This window comes from Pongo pygmaeus, chromosome 20 (genome assembly GCF_028885625.2).
Source record: "Pongo pygmaeus isolate AG05252 chromosome 20, NHGRI_mPonPyg2-v2.0_pri, whole genome shotgun sequence".
NCBI classification, from domain to species: domain Eukaryota; kingdom Metazoa; phylum Chordata; class Mammalia; order Primates; family Hominidae; genus Pongo; species Pongo pygmaeus.
Genome location: NC_072393.2, coordinates 44,199,585 through 44,223,036, shown reverse-complemented (window position 1 = coordinate 44,223,036; position 23,452 = coordinate 44,199,585). Strand labels below are relative to the sequence as shown.

The 23,452-nt window shown below is 49.4% G+C and overlaps 1 protein-coding gene and 1 long non-coding RNA gene across 3 annotated transcripts in view; one reads left to right on the top strand and one right to left on the bottom strand.

Moving 5' to 3' along the window:
- Positions 1-23,452, bottom strand: part of ACTN4 (actinin alpha 4) — an 82,777-nt gene that overhangs the window by 36,963 nt on the left and 22,362 nt on the right. The gene's annotated exons all lie outside the window — the stretch shown is intronic.
- On the top strand, positions 7,188-11,381 carry LOC129019627 (uncharacterized). Its single transcript, XR_008495691.2, has 3 exons — positions 7,188-9,354; positions 9,615-9,750; positions 11,111-11,381. It is a non-coding gene; the product is annotated as an uncharacterized LOC129019627 (long non-coding RNA).

Genomic DNA, 23,452 nt, shown 5'->3' with positions numbered 1-23,452 from the left:
GGCTTTAATGAGCCATTCATCAATGACTCCCTCCCTCAACCCGAAGAGGCAAAGCCCTCTCTACTCTGGGGCACTGATTAAGAAACAAACATTCGGCAGACACAGGGCAACCGAGTGGTTCCAATGGGCAGAGCGATGGTGAGCTGGAGGGAAGAAAGGGCCCTGGTGGGATGCGGCTGACCCAGCTGAACAAACTCGCCTTCTCTTTTCTTCCTGCCTTCCTGTTACAAAACATGTTCTCAGAACTGAAGGGGGTGGAGGGAAATGGCTGTTGGAAGCTGGAATTCCACTAAGCCCAGAATAAAGGGAGTCTCTTGCAAAGTCGCTTTGGACCTAGAAATAGGCTCGAGCAATCCCTCAGGCGGGGTGAGCATGCAGGCTCTGCACTGTGTAGCACAGGATCCAGACTGGATCGCAGGCTTCACTCTCCCCACCCACCAGGCTGATGCTCACATGTGGATTCCACGGACCCTGTGCTTGACAAGATTTTAGAAAAAACTGTTTGCTGCCTCATGCCGCAACCCTCTTCTGCCGTGTACACTGCCCACTCGCCTAGCAGGGTATCACCCAGGAGGACCAGCCTGCATGCATTTTGCCCAGGCTCAGGGTTGACTGCAACTGGCCACAGCCAGCCCCACCCCCAGGTACCCGGAGGCCAGACGGAGCTCCCTAGCACCCTAGGAATTTTCAAACCTTGGCTCTGAAATACCGTGTAGGGTTTGTCGCTCCGCTGGGGCATCAGTTGCTTTGAGGGGGAGGGCGCCGTCCCACCTCCTGAACTCCCACCTTGCCTGCTGTGGCCTCTGACGCTGCCCATGGTTCCTGCTTCCACGGGTCCTAGGGAAGGGTGTCCAGGGCTTGGACACACGGGAGGTACAGCTATTTATTCCTGGGTAGGCTTATCACCTGGGTAGGCCTTCTTATCACCCATCTGGCAGGCTATTGCCAGACCTCAGGCAAGGCCTAGCCCCACTGGGGCATCTTTTCAGTTCCTGAAAGCAGAAACGGCTCCCCAGCCCATGGGCTTCATCACCAACTATAAAGGCGCTTTCAGGGCCAGACGGCTAAGCCTTCTGGAATCTGGGTTACCAGCGGCACAGGTAGAGATGCTCGCCCTGGCAAGGGGGCCCGTGGAGCCTCTGGCCTGTCTGTGAGACTGCACACCTGAGCACTTTTTGAAGATCCACTGCCACCAGATTCTGAAGGAGATAAAAGCCAGGGAGCAGGTTGAAAGAACAGAAAACAAGCAGGTCAAGATAACACAGCCACAAATTAGATGGGTGCAGCAACATGGGACGCAGACAGCCCCACTGCCCAGGCAATCAGGGCTGGCACTGTGGCAGTTCAGCAACACACGGGGCTGCCTGTCCAGGACCCAACCCCGGCCGGGGGCAAAGCAAGTGCACTGTGTGTGCCTGTTACATGACGACATAACCTAATTTGAAAGCAATTACAGTGAAATATGGAATGCGTCTTATGTCCTGGCCTGAAGTTGCCTTATTCGGAGTTTTCTCAGCCTGCATGAAAAAGCTCTGACTTCGCAGTTGGAGGAGAGGTATAAATACTGCTGAGTGGGGTAGCGAGCATTCCAAAGGTCCTGCGTGTCCACCCAGAAACCAGCTCTTTGCACCCGGCCCCCTCCCTGCAGCCAGTGTTCCAGTCTTGGACAATCCCCTTTGAGGTGCCAGAAAGTGTGCGTGTTGTGCTGCAAAGGACAGATTTTGTTTGTTTGTTCTTTTTTTTTTTTTTTTTTTTTTTGAGACACAGTCTCACTCTGTCGCCAGGTTGGAGTGCAGTGGCATGATCTCGGCTCACTGCAGCCTCCACCTCCCCGGTTCAAGTGATTCTCCTGCCTCAGTCTCCCGAGTAGCTGGCATTACAGGCACCCACCATCACACCCAGCTGATTTTTATATTTTCAGTAGAGACGGGTTTCTGCCATGTTGGCCAGGCTAGTCTCAAACTCCTGATCTCAGGTAATCCACCCGCCTCAGCCTCCCAAAGTGCTGGGATTACAGGCGTGAGCCACCGCGCCAGGCCAAAGGATGGATTTTGGAGTGCTGTCTCCTCCTCATGAGAAATACTGGTCTAAGACTTTCGTCTAGCTCTTTATAGAGCTGGTTTTGTCTCATCACTCAGGACTTGCCTCAAATGTCAGCAACCCAGGAGGCCTTCCTGGACTCTGTCATCTCCCCTAGGCCCTAGGCTATCACTCCACTCTGCGTTGTTGTTGGTTTGTTTTTGTTTTTTTTGTTTTTTTTTGAGACGGAGTTTCACTTTTGTTGCCCAGGCTGGAGTGCAATGGCGTGATCTCGGCTCAACGCAACTTCTGCCTCCTGAGTTCAAGCTATTCTCTGGCCTCAGCCTCCCGAGTAGCTGGGATTAAAGGCCCGGCTAATTTTGTATTTTTAGCAGAGACAGAGTTTCTCCATGTTGGTCAGGCTGGTCTCGAACTCCCAACCTCAGGTGATCCACCCACCTCGGCCTCCCAAAGTGCTGGAATTACAGGCATGAGCCAACACACCTGGCCTCACACTGCGTTGTTTTACTCACTGCACCTTTCACCATCGAAAACTATGTTCTTTGTTCATAACCAGTCTCCCTCCCAAGTGCAGCATAAGCTCCCCAGAGGAGGGTTCTGTTTGCTGTGGGAACCCACTGCCTGGACTGGTGCCTTTCACATAGCAGGTACTCAACAAATCTAGGGGTGAGTGGAACCAGGTTGCGGCACCTCGCATCCAGCTTTTCTTTCTCTCCCTCTCTTTCATGTACTCTTTAAATATGTACATAATTTGAGGAATCAATTTTTAAAAATTGCAATGTAATTTACATAACATACCAAAAAATTCACCCTTTTACGTAAAATTCAGGGAGTTTTAGTATATTCACAAGATTGTGCAACAATCACCACTATCTAATTCCAGAACAAGGCTAGGCAAGGTGGCTCATGCCTGTAATCCCAGCACTTTGGGAGGCCAAGGCGGGCAGATCACGAGGTTAGGAGTTCAAAACCAGCCCGGCTGTTACCGGTGGGTCTTTGTTCTTAGAGCTCCCAAGATGGTGGCGGCTGCTCCCAAGATGGCAGCAAGCCTTTTGTTCTCTGATCTGACATTCTTGGCCTCACGGATTCCAAGGAATTGAACCTTGGGCCATGCAGTGAGTGTTATAGCTCTATTAGAAGCCGTGGGTCATGGAAGAGAACCGTGGAACCCAGTGACTAGTGTTTAGCTTGATTAGGACGAACTCGAGCACTTAGCCGCACAGGAACAATGGCGAGCCTCTAGCCCGAATGAGCAGCAATGGGCACCTCGCTGGATCAGAAATGCAGCAGACACCCTGCTGGATCTGGAGGGGTGGAAGTCAACAGTGGGTCTGTGACGGCGGTGAACAGCAGTGAAGGACGCTGAGCGAAAGCTCAGCTCAAGCCGAAACAAACGTGGACCAGAAGAGTGTGCAGTTGCAAGATTTAATAAAGTGAAAAACAGAGCTCCCATACAGTGGGAGGGGAACCAAAGGGGGTTGCCCACTCCTGGCTCAAATGCCTGGGGTTTATATCCCAATCATTGTCCCTCCTCCTGTGCTCTCAGATGATAAGATGATTTGACTATTTCTTTACCTCCTGCTTTTAACCTAATTGGTATTTTAATGAGCCCTCTTTACTGCCTGATTGGTCAGGTGTGAGCTGAGTTACAAGCCCCGTGTTTAAAGGTGGGTGCAATCACCTTCCCCAGCTAGGCTTAGGAATTCTTAGTCGGCCTAGGAAATCCAGCTAGTCCTGTCTCTTATGGCCAACATGGTGAAACCTCATCTCTAACTAATAACACAAAAAGTAGCCGGGCATGGTGGCGCACGCCTGTAGTTCCAGCTACTCAGGAGACTGAGGCAGGAGAATCGCTTGAACCCAGGAGGCAAAGGTTGCAATGAGCTGAGATCGCGCCACTGCACTCCAGCCTGGGCAACAGAGCGAGACTCCATCTCAAAGAAAAAGAAAAAAAAAATTAAAAATTAACTGGGTATGGTGACTCTTGCCTGTAGTCCCAGCTACTCAGAAGGCTGAGGTGGGAGGAACACTTAAGCCTGGGAATTCGAGGCTACAGTGAGCTATGACAGCGCCACTGCACTCTAGCCTGGGCGACAGTGAGACCTTATCTCAAAACAAAAAACAAAACAAAACAAAAAACCAAAAACACAAGGAACATGTCTACCACCGCAAAACTGGTACAGTTACTCCCCAACCCCACTTCCCTCCTACCCAGCCCCCAGTCCCTGGCAACCACTAACCTACTTTTCGTCTCTTGCAATTTGCCTATTCTGGGCATTTCATACAAGTGGAACCATATGGTATATGATCTTTGAGTTTGGCTTCTCCTTAGCATGTTTTCAAGGTTCAGCCATGTTGTAGCACGTATCAGTACTTCATTCCTGTCTGAGTAACATTCCATTGTATGGATATACCACATTTTATTTATCCATTCATTGGCTGATGGGCATTTGGGTTGCTTCTATCTTTTGGATATTAGCGCCACCATGAATATTCATGTACAAGTTTTATGTGGACATGTTTTCAATTGCCTTGGGCATATACCTAGGAGTAAAACTGCTGAGTCATATGATACCTCTTATATTTAAAAATTTGAGGAACTTGGCTGGGTGTGGTGGCTCATGCCTGTAATTCCAACACTTTGGGAGGCTGAGACAAGACCAGCCTGGGTGACATGGTGAAACCCCATCTACTAAAAATACAAAACATGTTTAAATTTTGAGGAACTGCCAGACTGTTTTCCCAAGAAGCTGCACCACATTACACTTTGACAAGCAATGTGAGGGTTCTGATTTCTCCCATCCTAACCAATACTTATTATCTGACTTTCTGATTATAGCCATCATGGTGGGTGTGCAGTGGTATCTCATTGTGGTTTTTTGGTTTTTTTGTTTTAGGGTTGGGGTCTCACTCTGTTGCCCAGGCTGGAGTACAGTGGTGTCATCATAGCTCACTGCAGCCTTGAACTCCTGGGCTCAAGCAATCTGCCCACCTCAGCCTCCCAGGAGTATGCTACTACACCTAGCCAATTTCTCATTTTTATTATTATTTATTATTTTGAGACAGGGTCTCACTCTGTTGCCCAGGCTGGAGTGCAATGGCGTGATCTCGGCTCAATGCAACCTCTCCCACCCAGGTTCAAGCGATTCTCCCACCTCAGCCTCCCCACCAGCTGGGACAACAGGCGCCCGCCACCATGTCCAGCTAATTTTTGTGGGTTTCTTTTTTTTTTTTTTTGGTAGAGACAGGGTTTCATTCACCATGTTTGCCAGGCTGGTCTCAAACTCCTGACCTCAGGTGATCCACTCGCCTCGGCCTCCCAAAGTGCTAGGATTACAGGCATGAGCCACTGTGCCGGGCCTAATTTTTTAATTCTTTGTAGAGACAGGGTCTCACTATGATGCCCAGGCTGGTCTCCAATTCGTGGCCTCAAGCCATCCTCCCACTTCTACCTCCAAAAATGCTGGAATTATGGACATGAGCCACCAGGCTCAACCACGTTATGGTTTTGATTTGCCCTAATTAATAATGACATTGAACACCTTTTCATGTGCTTATTGACCATTTGTAGATCTTCTTTGGAGAAGTGTCTATTTGAATCCTTTGCCCATTTTTAACTGGTGTGTCTTTTTACTGCTGAATTTAAGAGTCCTTTATACATTCTGGACAGTAGACCCTTATCAGATATACAATTTGTAAATATTCTGTGGGTTGTCTTTTTACTTTAATAGTGTCCTTTGAAGCAAAAAGTTTCCAGTTTTGAAACAGTCTAATTTATCTATTTTTCTTCGGTTGTGTTTCTGCTGTCATATCTAACAACCATTGCCTAACCCAAGGTCATGAGATTTACACTTGTGTTTTCTTCTAAGAGTTTTACAGTTTTAGCTCTTACATTTAGGTATCTGATCCATTTGGAGTTAATTTTTGTATACGGTGTGAGGTAAAGGTTCAACTTCATTCTTTGCAGATGGGTATCTATTAATAGTTGTTCCTGCACTATTTGTTGAAAACACTATTCTTTCCCCCATTGAATGGTCCTGCACCCTTGTTGAAAATCAATTGACAGTAGATGTATGGGACCTGGGAGCTTTTTAAAAATACCTGAATTTCACCACAGGCAAATGAGACAGATTCCCTCAAGGTGGGCCCTGGGCAATGACATTTGACAAAGTCCACCTAGTGAGTCTAACATGAAGTGAGGGCTGAGAGCCACCAATCTAATCCAACCCCCTTGTTCCATAAATGAAAGATCTGAGGTCTTAGTAGAACCAGAGGGGCTGAATGCAGGGGCTCATGCCTGTAATCCTAGCACTTTGGAGGGCCGAGGCAGGCGGATCATTTGAGATCAGGAGTTCAAGACCAGCCTGGCCAACATGGTGAAACTCCGTCTCTACTAATAATACAGAAAAATTAGCCAGACGTGGTGGCACACGCCTGTAATCCCAGCTACTCAGGAGGCTGAGGCAAGAGAATCGCTTGAGCCCAGGAGGTGGAGGCTGCAGTGAGCCGAGATTGTGCCACTGTACTCCAGCCTGGGCAACAGAGAGAGACTCTGTCTCAAAAAAAAAAAAGAGACTCTGCCACCAGATTTGTTAGACTGGAATGGACGCTTGGAGCTAAAAGAAACTCCAGGGGAAAGGGGGATAGGCGGCCCGGGGTAGGAGCTGCCCCCGTCTGAGCCTGCCTCTGTTCTCAAACAGACTTCCGGAGCCATCCCACACACGGGAAACCAACCAACCAACCCAAACCACTCAGATTATACGTCAAAGAACTGGGTTCTCCCCAAGGGGAAGAGCCTGCACTCCTCACACAGAGTCCACTTGCACAGGAAGAGATAGGTCTAAACCCAAGGCAGGTGGGGCCCACAGAGCAGAGCGGGAGGCAGTGCTCAGCCCTCCAGGCAGAGCTTCTCTCCGGGAGGAGGAGATGGTGAGTCCTACCTTGAAATAACTACCTTTAACAGAGGAAACTTCCACTCCCAAAAGGCAGTTTAAAAATTAGGGCAGCAGCATAGGCTGGGGCCTTGCCCTCCGCCTCCTCTGGCCCCATCTAGCATTTTGCTATGAAATGATCAGGCACACGGGGCCCTTCACCTGGAGAACAGGGAGGGTGAGCTACAAACACCCCATTTACTTTCAATGCTTACAGCTGAGCTCAGGTTTCAGGGTGGGGGTGGGGGACTAAAGATCGTCTGGTTTAAACTTTGATCTTTCAAAAAGATAGCCAAGTAAGCCAATTCGGGCCTTGAGACGGTGTGGCCTGGAATCCTAGCGAGTGCCTAAGGGGCCCAGTCTTTAGAATTAATGTTTTAGTCTGGACAAATCCGCCCAGGGATTTGTTCATCCAGACAGGAGGCCTTTGGCATTTGGGGAGAAAAGGTCAGACAGGGCACTGATGGGATTGTTATTTAGGCAAGTGCTACACACCCGTCCTGAGCTAGTGGGACCCCGGGAGTTCCCCAGTAGATCTTGCCAGGTGCAGAAAGTGCCACAGGAAAGGGGTGTCTGGGAGCAGGGCAGACACTCCTGTTTCTCCCTCTGTTCATCTCTCCAGCAGATGGCTTGTTTTTTTGCTAGTATTCAAATGATCCGTAAACTGGGCCCTGCTGGTGGAAAGGTGAATATGCCAGGCCCTGGAGTAATCTTTAATCGTGGTAAGGGTTTTGTCTTTGACAACTGAAACTCCTACTTGGTGATCCTTTTCCTTTTTCCTGTTTTGAGAGGCTCTGATTGCCTAATGGCCAAGTCAGGGCCATTCTCCTATTCCAGCAAAAGCAGAGAGGGGTGTCTCGGAGTGGGCATCCCGGCTAGGGTGGAGCCGTCTTGGTCTGGAAATCTGTGATCTTGACCATGTACAGCCCCACAGACTTGGGCTTGTTTCACGCATACTCGGTCCCCGAGGGCTTCCTACTCTCTGAACCCAGGGTAAGAAGATCCCTTTCAGAAGCAGAGTGAGTTTGGAGCACTGAGAGGATTAGGGGCCTTCATCTGCATAATTGAGTCCCCTCCCTCCAGAGGTTGGGTGCTCACCAGCCTGCCTGTCCTTCGCCGAGGCCACAGGGCTCCTCTCCAGGCCTGCACCTCACAGAGGCTCCGTGAGCACTGGATGAGGGGGTGAATGAATCCCTGAGTCCATCTGGGAAGTAACTCCAACCAGAAATTTCAGGCTTGGAGTTGGAAGTTTGCCAGAAGGCAACTAACTGGTGGTGTTGAGTTATCTAAACTTGCCCTTAGCCTCCTGTGAGTGGGTGTTGGCTCCCAAGCACTAGGATGGTGTGGGGTACACAATTTGGGTGGGTTGGCCGAGCACAGTGGCTCACACCTATAATCCTAGCACTTTGGGAGGCCAAGGTGGGTGGATCACGAGGTAAGGAGTTCGAGACCATCCTGGCCAACATGGCGAAACCCTGTCTCCACTAAAAATACAAAAATTAGCTGGACATGGTGGCACGTGCCTGTAATCCCAGCTACTTGGGAGTTGGAGGCAGGAGAATCACTTGAACCCGGGAGGCGGAGGTTGCAGTGGGCTGAGATCACGCCACTGCCTTCCACCCTGGCTACAGAGCAAGACTCCGTCTCAAAAAAATAAATAAATAAATAAAATAAAATAAAATAAAAAATAAAAGCCATTTGGGTGGGTTAAGAAATCCCTCTGGATTTGGGGTCTCTTTTTTTTTCCCTTGACAATATTCAGTCCATCTCAGATTCCTTGGATGCATGAGACAGACAACATTAACAGTGTCTTGGGAGGATTTAAAAAAAGAAAAACCTGACCATGACCACAGAGAGAGAAAGAAGAGAAAGAAAAGAAAAGAGAAGAGAAAAGAAAAGAAGAGACCAAAACAGGATTCTATAGCCAAAGAGTAATTATAGGATCGGGAGGAACCAGTAGACTGAAACCTCTGACTCATAATTGCTCCATTAAAAATGGTGAAACATCTGCCCTGGCCGAGGAACAGGGCTACACTCTCACCCTGGCTCGCCCCACCTACAAGCCTTCCTGGGGCTGGCATGAAGGGGTGGCTGTCTCCAGGAGCGGTGTGAGTATGACGTCAAAGGACAAAGGGGCCCCTGCTGCTCTCAGGGGCAGATCTGACTCCTGGCCCCAGAACAAGGGAGGAGCAGTTTGTCATGCAGGGGGTGGGGGACCAGGGTGGGGCAGCACCAGGAAGGTGTGGGTTCAGTTTTCCAGGAAAGGCCTAGATGGTCCTGAGTGCTCTCACTACACCATGGGAAGAAGACTGAGGAGGACTCTGGGTACCATGTCAACCTGCCCCATGAAAGCTACTAAGGGGCTTAGCCTGAACCAACGACAGTAAGAGGCATTTTTATGACTGGGTGGGGCATAAGGCCTACCCTACTATAATTACACAAATGACTCACATTTATTGAGCACTTAGTGTGTACCAGGGTTTGTTCTGCGTGCTCTAATTTTACAGATAAGGCTCTGAATGCTGGGGGATATACCCACAGCCACATGGCTGTTAAGCAGCAGAGCTGGGACCCCCGCAACCCCCAAACTAACCTCAAAGCCTCACTGAGGCTGCTTTCCACTTCTTGTGTTTGCTCTGTTAGGCCCTGTGTGAGCTACTTCACATGGTTCCTCTCATTTGATCTACTCTAAGGAAGACACAAAACCAAGGGCAGTCCCAGGAGGCCCTTGGCAGATTCCAGCAGCCACAGTGCAGCAGGCCCCATGCTGAGCCACTGGGTGAGTCATGGGGGAGGGCGGGCAAGTCAGGTGACCGGGTGAGAATCAGAGCTATGCTGAGGTGGCCTGGTTACCTTGACATTCCTGTGATTCTGCCAAGGTAAAAAGTAACCCAAGGAGTTTGCCTTATATGGGCATGATGACAGATTTCAACAAGACAGCGTGTTAACTGACCCCATATCAAATCGGTTCCCGGACTGCACAGGCAACGCCCGATAAAGCTGCTCTGGAAATATAGGAAATAACAATTTATGACGGGCTATCACCGGTGACTCACAAAGGTGCAGCCCAACTGCCATTGTGTGTCTTTTAGAGAAGGGGGGTAAAAGTTGGTGGCCTGTGGGCCAAATGGCTGTCTCATTCTCCCTCCCACCAGTGGCCTAGGAGGCCTGGCTCAAGGAGGACTGGAGGAAATCAATTTCAAGCTGGGGCTGAACAGCAAGTCCTGTCTGGGTTAGAGAGCCCTCACCACCTGCTTTCTCTGAAGGAGGGCGGGGGGCGAGAAAGAGGAGAGTCAGGGGCTGCACTGGGAGGGAAGCAGACCCTTTTAAGCCAGCACAGAACAAAATGGTTAGGTCTGAGGGCACTGCACTGCATGAGAACCAAAGAAACTGACTGGGCCTCACAGGATTCCAGAGTCATCCCAGCCACTCCAAACCGCTGGCACCAGATAGCCCCTCCCAGGCACTCCCCAGTCCCCCCACAATGGGGAGACTCACTGCTCTGAGCCCCTCCCAAACTTCATTCATTCTCATTTTAAAATGTATTGGGCATCTATCACAAGCCATACACTATCCTGAGCACTGGGATTAAACAGACATCCCTGCCCTCATGCAACTTACTCTAGTGGCTCTAGTGGAAGAGCCAATACAGACAAAAACAAGCTAAGGAGACAGGGATGGGTACCATAACACGGAGTAACGTGACGGGAGGGGAGGGAATCAAGCTCAGCAGGTCAGGAAAGGCCTCTCAGTGGAGGTGACATTTGAGCCTGAGTAGAAAGAGCCAACCAGGGGGAGATCATTCCCAGGGAAGGCACTAGGTGGGAACTCAGGCCTGGTGAGTGTGGCTGGAGCAGAAAGAGCCTGTAGAGGGTGGGAGCCTGAGGAGCTTCGGCTGGCAGTGTGGGTTTCATCCTAAGAACAACAGGAAGCCTTTGGAGGGCCTCACGGGGGAGGAGCACAGCCAGATTTTGCGGGGAGAACACCGCCCCAATCCCAGTGGCCATGTGTGGACTGCAAGATGGTGGCTTGGGCGAGGGCTCCAGCAGTGAGGCTGGAGAGAACTAAGGACCTGGGGTAGATTCTGAAGGGAGAGCTAACAGGACTTCTTGACCTTCATCAATGCCTCCCCTCTACAGGGCCAGGTACGGTGGCTCACACCTCTAATCTCAACACTTTGGGAGGCCAATGCGAGAGGACTGCTTGAGGTCAGGAGTTCAATCCAGCCTGGGCAACATGGTGAGATCCTGTTTCAATTTGGAAAAAAAACAAACAAAAAAAGAGACAGGGCATGGTAGCTCACGCCTGTAATTCCAGCACTTTGGGAGGCTGAGGCAGGCGGATCACTTGAAGTCAGAAGTTTGAGACCAGCCTGGGCAAGATTCAAGATCCCATCTTTATTAAGAATAAATAAACAAAATTTAAAAAGAAAAAAGAAAAGCAGTTGCTTTGTTGGAAAATATCCTCTTTGCTTTAAATCTAAAATCCTCCAGGCTGGGAGCGGTGGCTCACGCCTGTAATCCCAACACTTTGGGAGGCTGAGGTGGGTGGATCACTTGAGACCAGGAGTTCGATATCAGCCTGGTCAACATGGCAAAATCCCTTCTCTACTAAAAATACAAAAATTAGCCAGGTGTGGTGGTGGGCCCCTGTGGTCCCAGCTACTCAGGAGGCTGAAGCATGAGAATCCCTTGAACCCAGGAGGCAGAGGCTGCAGTAAGCCGAGATGGCGCTACTGCACTCCAGCCTGAGCAACAGAGCAAGACTCCATTTCACCCAAAAAAAAAAAAAAAGATTGAAAGTTGAAACCTGCCTTCAGGTAACATCTCATCTATCAGGAAAACTGAGATTCAGGACAAGGAGAGGGAATCACAACCAAGGGTCTGGGGGAGACCCTGACAGTGCTGCCCTGGAGGAGTGCACAGCTCGGTCAGAGAGGGACACTGGTGAGCCAGTCGCTACAGGGAGGTGTGATCTGAGGACAGCAGAGGTCAGGTGACACCTGATCTGGGCCTTGAAAGGAGAGTGCGATTGCGATCAGTGGTGACCTGGAGAGAAGGTCGTTCTGCAGAGTGGGAACACCAAGGGCAAGAAAGACAAAAGTACCACAGACGTTTGGGGACCCCAGGAGAAGTGGCAGGGATGGTGTCAGCCGGGGCCAGAAGGTGGAGAGACTGAAGAGCTCAGAACCTGCTCTCTGGGCAGTGGGGGGTGGAGATCTCCCAGAGTAACCTGACTAGATACCAGTCTCAGAAAGGTGGGGTCTAGGGAGCCTCAATCCAAACCAGGAGACTGGAGAAGGCCAGTCAGGAGGCTGCTGAGGGAGACATGGGCACAGATGATGACGAGAGCCAACGTCGCAGCATTTCCTGTGCATCAGATACCATCTTCACAGAGTGGTTAAGTCATTTGTCCAAAGCCACACAGCTCAGGCAGCCAGCAGCAGCACTGCGAGTTTAGAATCTGCTTTTTTTTTTTTTTTTTTTTTTTTTAAGAGATGGAGTCTTACTCTGTCACCCAGGCTAGAGTGCAGTGGCGCAATCTCAGCTCACTGCAACCTCCACCTCTTGGGTTCAAGTAATTCTCCTGCCTCAGCCTCCTGAGTAGCTGGGATTACAGGCACATACCACCACATCCAGCTAAGTTTTGTATTTTTAGTAGAGATGGGGTTTCACCATGTTGGCCAGGCTGGTCTCGACCTCCTGACCTCAGGTGATCTACCCGCCTTGGCCTCCCAAAGTGCTGGGATTACAGGCGTGAGCCACCGCAAGGACTCAGCACTTTTAAACCCTCACTATATGGTCCTGAGTAAGGACAATGGTAGGAATAAAGAGAAGGAGGAAGGTGAGGGTTCTAAGAGATATTCAAGAGAAAGAAATCAAACTTGGTGCCTGTTACAGGATGAGAAGTCAAAAGCTGACTCCAGGGTTTCTGACTCGGATGGCTGACGAATGGGCAATGCCAAGCCCAAGAAGTGGGACTCGAGAATGAGTTTGGTCTCAGACACGCTGAGACTGAAGTACGTACTGCACAACCGGTGGGCATCAGGCAACGTCAGTCTAAAGTTCCGCAAAGAGGTCATTTGCTCACGTGGGCATTCATTCAGTCACTCATTCAACTACTTCCTGAGGCCGGGCGCAGTGGCTCATGACTGTCTGTAATCCCAGCAATCTGGGAGCCCGAGGCAGCCAGATCACTTGCAGTCAGGACTTTGAGACCAGCCTGGCCAACATGGTGAAACCCCCATCTCTACTAAAAATACAAAAATTACCCAGATGTGCTTGCTTGAACCCAGGAGGTGGAGGTTGCAGTGAGCCAAGATTGGCCAAGATTGTGCCACTGCATTCTAGCCTGGGCAACTGAGTGAGAGTCTGTCTTTAAAAAAAAAAACAACTTCCTGAGCTCCAACTATGGACAGGCGTGGTGCTGGGGATACAGGGACAAATACGACAAGGTTACTCCATCAAAGACCTCAACGTCTGATAGGGGAGAGAGATGCATCAGTAAATAACTGCGATAGAGTGTAGTGAGTGAGTCAGGACTACAGGCATGGGCATCATCCCCACATTGTGAAATGCCCATGTGTAAGCAGCGGACAGAGGGAGAGAATTTAGCCATAGGAGATGAGGAGGAAGAGTCAGAGAAACAGAGAGACTGTGATGTCAAGGAAGCCAAAGGGAGGAGTTTTTGTTTTTTTCTTAAGACATGGTCAGAAGCATTAAATATAACAGTATGTGGTTATGTTTAAAAATACATACATTGGCCGGGTGCAGTGGCTCACGCTTGTAATCCCAGCATTTTGGGAGGCTAAGGTGGCAGAAACACTTGAGGCCAGGAGTTTTGAGACCAGCCTGGGCAACAAAGCAAGCCTGGGAGTTCGGAGGCTGCAGTGAGCTATGATCTCATCACCGTACTCCAGCCTGGGTGACAGAGCGAGACCCTGTCTCTAAAAAAATACACACACACACACACACAAATCTATTTGAGCACGTATGGGTAATGTCTGGGGCGAGTGCGATGGGAGACACTGATGAAACAAGTCTGGCAAAATGCTGATAATCACTGATGCAGGTGACAGGTACAAAGGAGTCCCACCACTTTTGCATACGGTCTGTGTGTGTGGGTTACGTATCATATATTGCAAAGGTTGAGGGGAGTGAGGTGGGGACCAGCACCTGTATCCCCAGATCCTGACAGTGCCGGGCACACTGGAGGTGCATGGTACACCATGGTAAGTGATGCTGCGCAGATGCCCTCGGGGATGGAAACCAGGCAGTCTCTGGAGACAGAAGACTCAGTGGACTTGTGGGGCTGAGAAGTATTCGGGAAATAAGAAAATGGAATCCACAAGGAAAGGCTTACACATAAACTGCGCCCAGGCCAATAGCCAAGCACATGTCTTTTTCCCAGGATGTAACCCAGCTTGGAGGCCATACAGCACCATTCTGTTTTCCTACAGGAGAAAGACTTGATTGCTCCAAGGTAAAAGCTGAACTTTCCCACTCCCACACTCCAGTTTCAAATTTCCACTAAGTTCCCTGTGTTTTCCTTCTCTCATTATCCTGCAAAGGCCGCTGGGCAAAGCAAAGCTGGGCCCTTTTCAAAGGCATATCGGAGCACACCCCACTACCATCAGATAAACAAGCCACCTCTTTCTTGCTTTTCTCCTCTCCTGTGGAACAAGGTTGCATTTAAAAGGAGAAACAGTCCCGGGTTTTGTCTCCGAACAGAGCGAAGGTCCCAGGGGCAAGGACTCGGGGGAACACACAGTGGCTGATTCCACGGGATTGGTCACCACTGACAGCGAAGAAGGTGTGGAGGGACACAGGAGACAAAGCCCAAGCCCAAGCCAGACAGCAGAGAGAAAAAGGGCGGCTGTGTCGCCCTGGGTCCCATGGCCGGGAGAGAGCCAGGGAGCTATCAGATTCTGCTCAACCACACTGTGTATCCTCTATCTTTCTCTAGATTTTCCATGATGCTGACTTCTCTGCCGATGCCCCATAAATAACAATGGCCACCAAAGACAGCCCGGACTACCCTTCCTTCCCTGGTATTGCATGTCTCGAGGCTCAGCCCAATAAATGGAGACGAGTGGGCTGTCCCAGAACACAGCACCATAGTAAACCCAGCTGCAGGAAGGTGGCCAGCCAGCCAAACCACAGGGCTCTGTTCTTAGGTCTTTAGCTATCCCTAGAAACAAAACACTTTACTGTCGCTTTCACGATGTAAGTTAATTTTCCATGCAGGTAGCAATTTCTGTATAAAAAGGAAGTCTCAAAAAGGAAAAAACAAAAAGGTCTACAGCGTTTTAGCCACACGTATCGTTTTTAAGGGCAAGGGCCTTCTCTTTGTCTTACTCACCTCTGTGTCCCTGCTGCCCGGACAGAGGTCAATCCTAGCTCAGTAAACATGAGCACAAAATAGGATGAATTATCCTGTACTAACGATGATTTTCCCACCTCTGATGGGATGGTGATGTCTCCCTCTTCTGCCTACCTGCAAAGCATCCTGTTTGGCCAGGCATGGTGACTCACACCTGTAATCCCAGAACTTTGGGAGGCTGAGACAGGCAGATGACTTGAAGCCAGGAGTTTGAGACCAGCCTGGCCAACATGGTGAAACCTTGTCTCTACCAAAAATACAAAAATTAGCCGGGTATGGTGGTGCGCACCTGTAATCCCAGCTACTTGGGAGGCTGAGGCAGGAGAATCACTTCAATCCGGGAGGTAGGGGTTGCACCCACTGCACTCCAGCCTGGGCAACAGAGCGAGACTCCGTCTCAAAAAAGAAAAAGAAGAAAAAGAAAAGCATCGCATCCTGTTTGTGTTTCATATCTAGCAGGGACTGATGCAGAACTCAGGACAGCTGGCTGAACACTGGGCCTAGAAGTGTCCCAGGTGAGGACTTCTTATGACCTTCCAGAGCACACAGCTTAGTGTAGGGTCAGCTTTTAGACGGGATGCAATGAGCCTGGCAGGGGTGAGTGGGGCCTGGACGGTCATGATACCCTCGTCCTCAGAGGACGGACCATGGGCGATCCCTCTACTCCTAAAGCCAAGCAGAAAGACAGAATGGATCTGCCACTCATGCATCCAGCCACTTGTTTGAATGTCTCAACAAGTGATGTCTCCATCTTCTGCCCACTTGAAAAGCATCCTGTTTGTGTTGTGGCAGATCCATTCTGTCTGCTTGGCTATCTATTCATTCAATACATATTTATTTAGTGCACACTTACATTTGCCTTGACAATGTCCCACATGGTAGGGACACAGCGGTGAACAAAATAGATTCTCTCTCTGCTCTCGTGACCCTCGACAAGGAGAGCCAAGGATGGTTGGAGTTAAAAGGAGAAGTAGAGGTGATGGACATGCTCCTAACCTAGGCTGGAGGCATCAGATGCGATGGCCCTACAAACAGTGAAGCATAAACTGCCATCTAAAGAATGAGGAGGAGGTAGGTGGGGAGCTGAGGGGAAAGGGGCAGAGGCAAGGGCCCCGTGTGAAGGCCCTCAGGAGGCAGGAATGAGCATGGAGCAGAGAGGCAGCTGGCATGCGCCTGAAGCAGAGAGAGGAGAAAACAGATCCTGCAGGGCCTTGGGGACTTGCAGGTTTGATCCTGAGGGCAAGGGATACTGATCAAGATGTCAAGCAGGATGCTCTTTGGCCCCTATGTGGAGAATAGATGGGAGTGAGTGGGGGGATGCAGGGAAACCCGCCAGGAGCTGTTGCTCGAACTTGGCATCAGCACCTGGGCCACTCTAGTTCTCCACTGGTGCTCCAGGAGCTAGAGCACCTGGTCATGCTCTTACAAAGGGACAATGAGGCTGCTTCAGGAGAAGCGGTGGGACCTCAGGGCTTCCTGAGACGAAAAGCTCCTACTCAGGCCTTTCCAGGCCTGTCTGTGGTAGAGAGCAGAAAGGCAGCCTGTTTACCTTCCACATCCAGCCCCAGAGGCCCTGCCCAGGTGGAAGGTTTCCCAGAGGGAAGGACACATGTGGTGTTCTGCAGGATGGAAAAGACCTCCGCAAGCCTCCTCCCGTGCACTCTGAGGCCCCCTGGCCTCCCTCAGCCACGTCTCCAGCCCACTCGCAGGACACTGCTATACAACACACTCGTCTCTACTGGCTCATGTTCCTTGTCCAGCAATACCAAGAGTCAGCCCCTAAACCACAAAGGTTCCATCCACCACTCTGTGTCTGAGATAATCGGGGATGAGTAAGAGACTGCTGCTTCTTTCCAGGAATCTTACTTCCAGGACCCCTTAAATGCTCAATGCTTACTTATCTAGCAGTTGGCTTTCTGGAACTCAGGATAAATCTTCAAAGAACCGCTGGCTTCAAATGCAGACACCATAAGACATCTCTATGGCATTAGTTCTTTGGCTGAAGTTTCCTAGTTGAATAAAGATTCCCAGATGCCTCGTCCCTCAACTAATAACTCCTATATGGGACTCCAGATCCCACAGAACAAGACCCTATAAAGGCTCCATCCCGCTGCATCCTGACAGCCCTGTGGTAGTCAGATTATTGGCCCCATTTTGTAAAAGAGAAAATGGTGACTTCCTTGCCCAAGGTCCCATAGTAAGTAGCAGGGCCAGGCTGAGAATCTGAGTCCATGGCTTCACAGCCTGCGTTTGTGAGAAGCCAAGTCTATAGGCTTCTAACACAGGCGAGAGCTGCGGGCAGCCTCTCAGCACCCAACAACACACCGGGGCCCTCTGCTTGGCCTGGCGGGGTATGGCAGGAGCCCCAGGAACCTCTGTACCCAGGCCTTGTGCTCTATGAGGCCTCTCGGTTGGGTAAGGAGAAGCTGGGCCCACTCAGTGACCTTTCATCAGGAAACCTTGTGGTAGAGGCTGAAACCTCTGCTCAGCACCTCACCAGCCAAAGTGCACATGATAGCAACATGGACTTGAGCCTGATAGGTGGAGGCCTCCACAGCCAGCGATCAAGAATGCGGCTCAAGATGTTCACAAAGATCCTCCCTCTTGAAAGAAATTTCTGGGCTTATTAAAAAGCAACAAAGTCACCAGGGGCAGCGGCTCACACCTGTAATCCTAACACTTTGGGAGACCAAGGCGGAGGATCACTTGATCCCAGGAGTTCAAGACCAGCCTGGGCAACATGGTGAGACCTCACCTCTACAAAAAAATCAAAAAATAAGGCAGGAGGATCACTTGAGCCCAGGAGGTTAAGGCTGCAATGAGCCACGACTGCACCGCTGCGATCCCACTTGGGTGACAAAGCAAGACCCTGCCTCAAAAATGCAACAAAACCAAGAAAGCAACACCCAAGCCAGGTTGGCTGTACTCTCCCATATGCTTTCCAGGCCAGGATTAATTCTTCGGCTGGTTTCAGACCTTCGATTTCAAAAATATCTAGTTTGTGCTTGTCTACAAAGGAATGTGCCTGGGCACCTCCCACCAGCAACACAGAAAACAACTCCTACTGCTATCACCTGTTCTTTGAGATCAAGCCATATATAGGCAGATTGAGCCCTGAGGTTTGGCCACAGAGCTAATTCAACTCTCCAACTCCACACGGCTGTTTAGACAGCTTCCCCCAGATACGTCATTCAGCCACATGCTTGTCTCCAATCTCAGATGCCTGGGTGAAGGTGAAACACCCAAGGACTTGTACAACTCTGGGCTACTGAATCAGCGATATCCCGAGTTCTCTCCTTTCGCCATACCCTATCCTCCAAGACCTGAATGGTAGGCACTCTGATGTCACCATATGCCTGAATTCCAAGAGGCACTGTGAGCCCTGAATCTTAATACCAGGGACATGAAGTCAGAGGTAAAGAGAATCGATACTCGGCCCTAATGTGAGAGAAATAACCTAAAAAGGGAAGAGTCTGGTTGGATTCTCAATTCTGTCTTTTACTGACTGAGGGGCCTGGGGCAAGTCACGTCACCTCTCTGAACTTTAGTTCTCTCATCTGTAAGGGTAGGGATAAAAATGCTGGGACTGACGTAAAGTGAAGCTGAAGAAAGAGACGGAATGCTGCTATCTGCTTTAATGAGCTGTGTTAGGGATCTGTCCCAGCATCGAAACAGATATGCTCCACGGCATTCCACTCGGCTGGGAAGTTCTTTTCTCACTGTTGTACACCCAGTACCTAAAACAGTGACTAGCATGCAATAAATATTTGTAGAATCAAAGCTCTCATTGCAGCTAGAATAAAATCCAAGATCCTCGCTACCGGCACATTCTGGCTGCTGTCACCCCTCTGACCTCAACTCACACTGCTCTCCCCACTGTCTTGGTCTCATTTTATTTCTCTCTTCCCACAACCCTGGGTCCTCTGCCTAGAACAGTGTTCCCTTCTCTGAGGTTGGCTCTAACTCTTCCTCCAGGCCTCACTTCACTGTCATCATCTCAGAAAGTCTCCCCTGACAGCTCCCACACAATCTATTGCAAGTCCCCCACTGTCCCCTCTTAAAGGACTCTGGTCTTTTCCTTCATAAAAATAATCACACCGGGCGCAGTGGCTCATGCCTGTACTCCCAACACTTTGGGAGGCCGAGGCGGGTAGATCACAAGGTCAGGAGTTCAAGACCAGCCTGGCCAAGATGGTGAAATCCCATCTCTACTAAAAATACAAAAATTAGCCAGGTGTGGTGGCAGGCACCTGTAATCCCAGCTACTCAGGAGGCCGAGGCAGAGAATTGCTTGAACCTGGGAGGCAGAGGTTGCAGTGAGCCAAGATCATGCTACGCTACTGCACTCCAGCCTGGGCAACAGAGACTCCATCTCAAAAAAAAAAAAATACATATATATATATATATTTATATATATATATATTTATATATATATATTTATATATATATTTATATATATTTATATTTATATATATTTATATATTTATATATATTTATATATATTTATTTATATATATATAAAAAAATAAAATCACAATTTGGAACACTCTATGTATGTCTTGGGTTTTCATTGTTGGTATTTTTTAATGCCTGTTGTCCCCAACTAGGCTGTAAGCTCCATGAGGACAAGAAGGACTATTCTGTTTGCACCTCATTACTCAGCACCTTGTTTATGGCACATAGTGGGTATAAATAAATGCTCAATAAATGATGAATAGGCCGGGCGTGGTGGCTCGTGCCTGTAATCCTAGCACTTTGGGAGGCTGAGGTGGGGGGATCACCTGAGGTCAGGGGCTTGAGACCAGCCTGGCCAACATGATAAAAATCCTGTCTCTACTAAAAACACAAAAACTGGCCAGGCATGGTGGCGCATGCATGTAATCTCAGCTATTTGGGAAGCTGAGGCAGAAGAATCGCTTGAACCCAGGAGGCAGAGGTTGTAGTGAGCCAAGATTGTGCCACTGCACTCCAGCCTTGGAGACAGAGTGAGACTGTCTCAAAAAAAAAAAAAAAAAAAAAAAGAATGGATGGCCAACCCCATCATCTCCATCAGTCATGCTGAGATGATCAATCACTTAAAAATGGTTACAGGGGCCGGGCACGGTGGCTCATGCCTGTAATCCCAACACTTTGGGAGGCAGAGGCAGGTGGATCACTTGAGGTCGGGAGTTTGAGACCAGCCTGACCAACATGGAGAAACCCCATCTCTACTAAAAATACAAAATTAGCCGGGTGTGGTGGCACATGCCTGTTATCCCAGCTACTCAGGAGGCTGAGGCAGAGGATTGCTTGAACCCGGGAGGCAGAGGTTGCGGTGAGCCGAGATCATGCCATTACACTCCAGCCTGGGCAACAAGAGTGAAACTCCATGTCAAAAAAAAAAAAAAAACAACAAACAAACAAAGAACATAGATCAAATAATAGAACCTCGGCAGGGCGTGGTAGCTCACACCTGTAATCCCAACACTTTGGGAGGCCAACGCGAGTGGATCACTTAAGGTCAGGAGTTCAAGACCAGCCTGGCCATCATGGAGAAACCACGTCTCTACTAAAAATACAAAAATTAGCCAGGTATGGTGGCATGCATCTGTGGTCCCAGCTACTCAGGAGGCTGAGGCAGGAGAACAGCTTGAACCTGGGAGGTGGAGGTTGCAGTGAGCCGATATCACGCCACTGCACTCCAGCCTAGGCAACAGAGCAAGACTCCGTCTCAAAAAAAAAAAAAAAAAAAAAGAACCGCATGTAAGAAAATGTAAGAAATACTGCTGTGGGGCCCATACTATGAGAACTCCCGCCACATTGGTCCCTACCCTCATGTACTTTAGGTGGCACACCCAGGGAGAGCAAGAAACTCTCTCATCCTAATCGCTGTAGTATAGTAGAATAACATGACAGGCCAGCAGGACAATGAAGTCTACGCTGCCCAGCTCTTTTTCTGGGTGGAAAGCCCTCTTTCCCTCACAGAATTTCCATCCATGGAGAGCAGTGAGCAATGCAAAGCATTACAACCATTTTTCTTCCAGCTATTTCTAGGCACACAAATAACATCTAAGGACTCAAGGCCAGCCTGAGAAAACAATTGAGCCAGGAAATACTCAAACCAGTGCAGAGGCAACAGAGCCTAAAAAAGTTAAAAGCAGAGGGCGATGCCTTCATGGCGAGCTTCCTGGCTTTTCCCAGACAGACTGCCTGCTCCAAATGCGAAGTTTGATAAGGACTGTGGGGCTAGTACTCCAATCACAGGGACTCAATTAGAGCTTAGGAAATGGCCTGAAGTTTTCAGGGATAAGTGTCCAAATTTGTTTTCAAGTCAACAAATTCATTGCACATCTACTATATCCCATTTTCCTGAAATCCATCAACTCTCCTAGAAATAAGAAACGCTGTATTCAGGCTTTTCCATTTACAAAGATCTCAGGATGGATCTCTGTCACAAAACCTGGACTGCCAGTATCTTCCAGAAGTCAAATTTAAGGGATCAATCCTAAAGAAACTATTTCTGTCCATCTGCCACATGGGTACAAATTCTGAACTGGCAGTTCATTTATTAATAGAAAGCTGGCATTGTTCAGGTTATTGTGCATGCAGAATGGCTGCCTCTGTAGAAAAGTGTTGCTTTGGGCTACCCAAAACAAACAAACAAAAAAACTTTCCACTATTTTGGTTCACAGAAACCTGAAGCCTAAAAATATGCAATATGGTGGGAGGAATTTTAAGGAGTCAACTCTTAGTTATCTATGGTGATGGGAAAGGGGGAGGAGTCCGGAGGCTGGAAAACCACAGCTAAAGCAAACCCTTTTTACTACCATCCACTTCAACCACCTTTTATCAGAGCTGTCACTAAGGGGCAAAATACAATTTTCTCACTCCTAGTGAGAGGATTACGCAGCAGCAATTCAGACAAGAGGAAAGGGAGACTAGAGGAGAGGCAGAGACAGGGTCAAGACCATGCAAGGTCAGGGGTCACAAATGGGTAGCTCTTCACACCCAATAGGCCCTATTTTGTATGGCCTGCACGTTTTTTGTTTTTGTTTTTTTTTTTTTTTTTAGTTGGAGTATCGCTCTGTCGCCAGGCTGGAGTGCAGTGGTGACATCTCAGCTCACTGCAACCTCCGACGCCCTGGTTCAAAGGATTCTCCTGCCTCAGCCTCCCGAGTAGCTGGGATTACAGGCACAAGCCACAACGCTCAGCTATTTTTTGTATTTTTAGTAGAGATGGGGTTTCACCATGTTGGCCAGGATGGTCTCGATCTCCAGACCTGGTGATCCACCCTCCTCAGCCTCCCAAAGTGCTGGGATTACAGGCGTGAGCCACTGTACCCGGCCAGGTTTTTAAGCTGAATGAAGTGCCCCATAAAACTCTCCATTTCCAGCTTCGTGAAGTCCCAGGCCCCCATTCCCACCTGGCCACCATCAGCTGGAGCTCTGCGGTGGCCGCCCCAGTCCCCATCCAGGATACTTCCCTCCATTTTGTCACCTCACCTACCCTGTGATAATCCAAGACCACAGTCCCTCAGCCCCAGGAGAAGAGAACCATGTGCACACTCACATCCATTCTCCTCACAACAGGATCACCTGCTGTGAGCAATAAGATACAGGCCGGCCTGTCCTTGCTGTTCCTGAAAGGGGGCTGCAGGTGGAGCTGCCCTGGCTTGGCTTCCACCCTCCTTTGACCTCCACCCCACCATGCTCTTGCGCTCCCACAGATGGCCTGAAATCCCAGGTGGAAAGGGAGGGTGTTGTGTGATTCCCCAACTCCCTTGAGTGGAAATACCAAGTTTCCTAGAGGACCTAAGAGATGTTCTTTCCAGCCACTCTATCTGAATGGTGGGGCTGGGAGGGGCAAATGGAGGAGAAAGGGGTGGCTAGGAAAATGTTAGAAATACCAGATACACTGGCTCTGGGGACCCCTGAGGAACGACCCCCTTCAGCTGCCAACACTTTCCAATTGGCGCTAAGAGTGAACAGCTATTTCCACTAAAGATCAGAAAAGGACTGAAGTTTCCATACACTGAAGACTGAGCCTTGAGATTCTTGGCTGGGCTGCAATTGCCTCTCCCTCCTTCCCCCAACGCTTGCTTCCAGCTACCCAAGGAGTC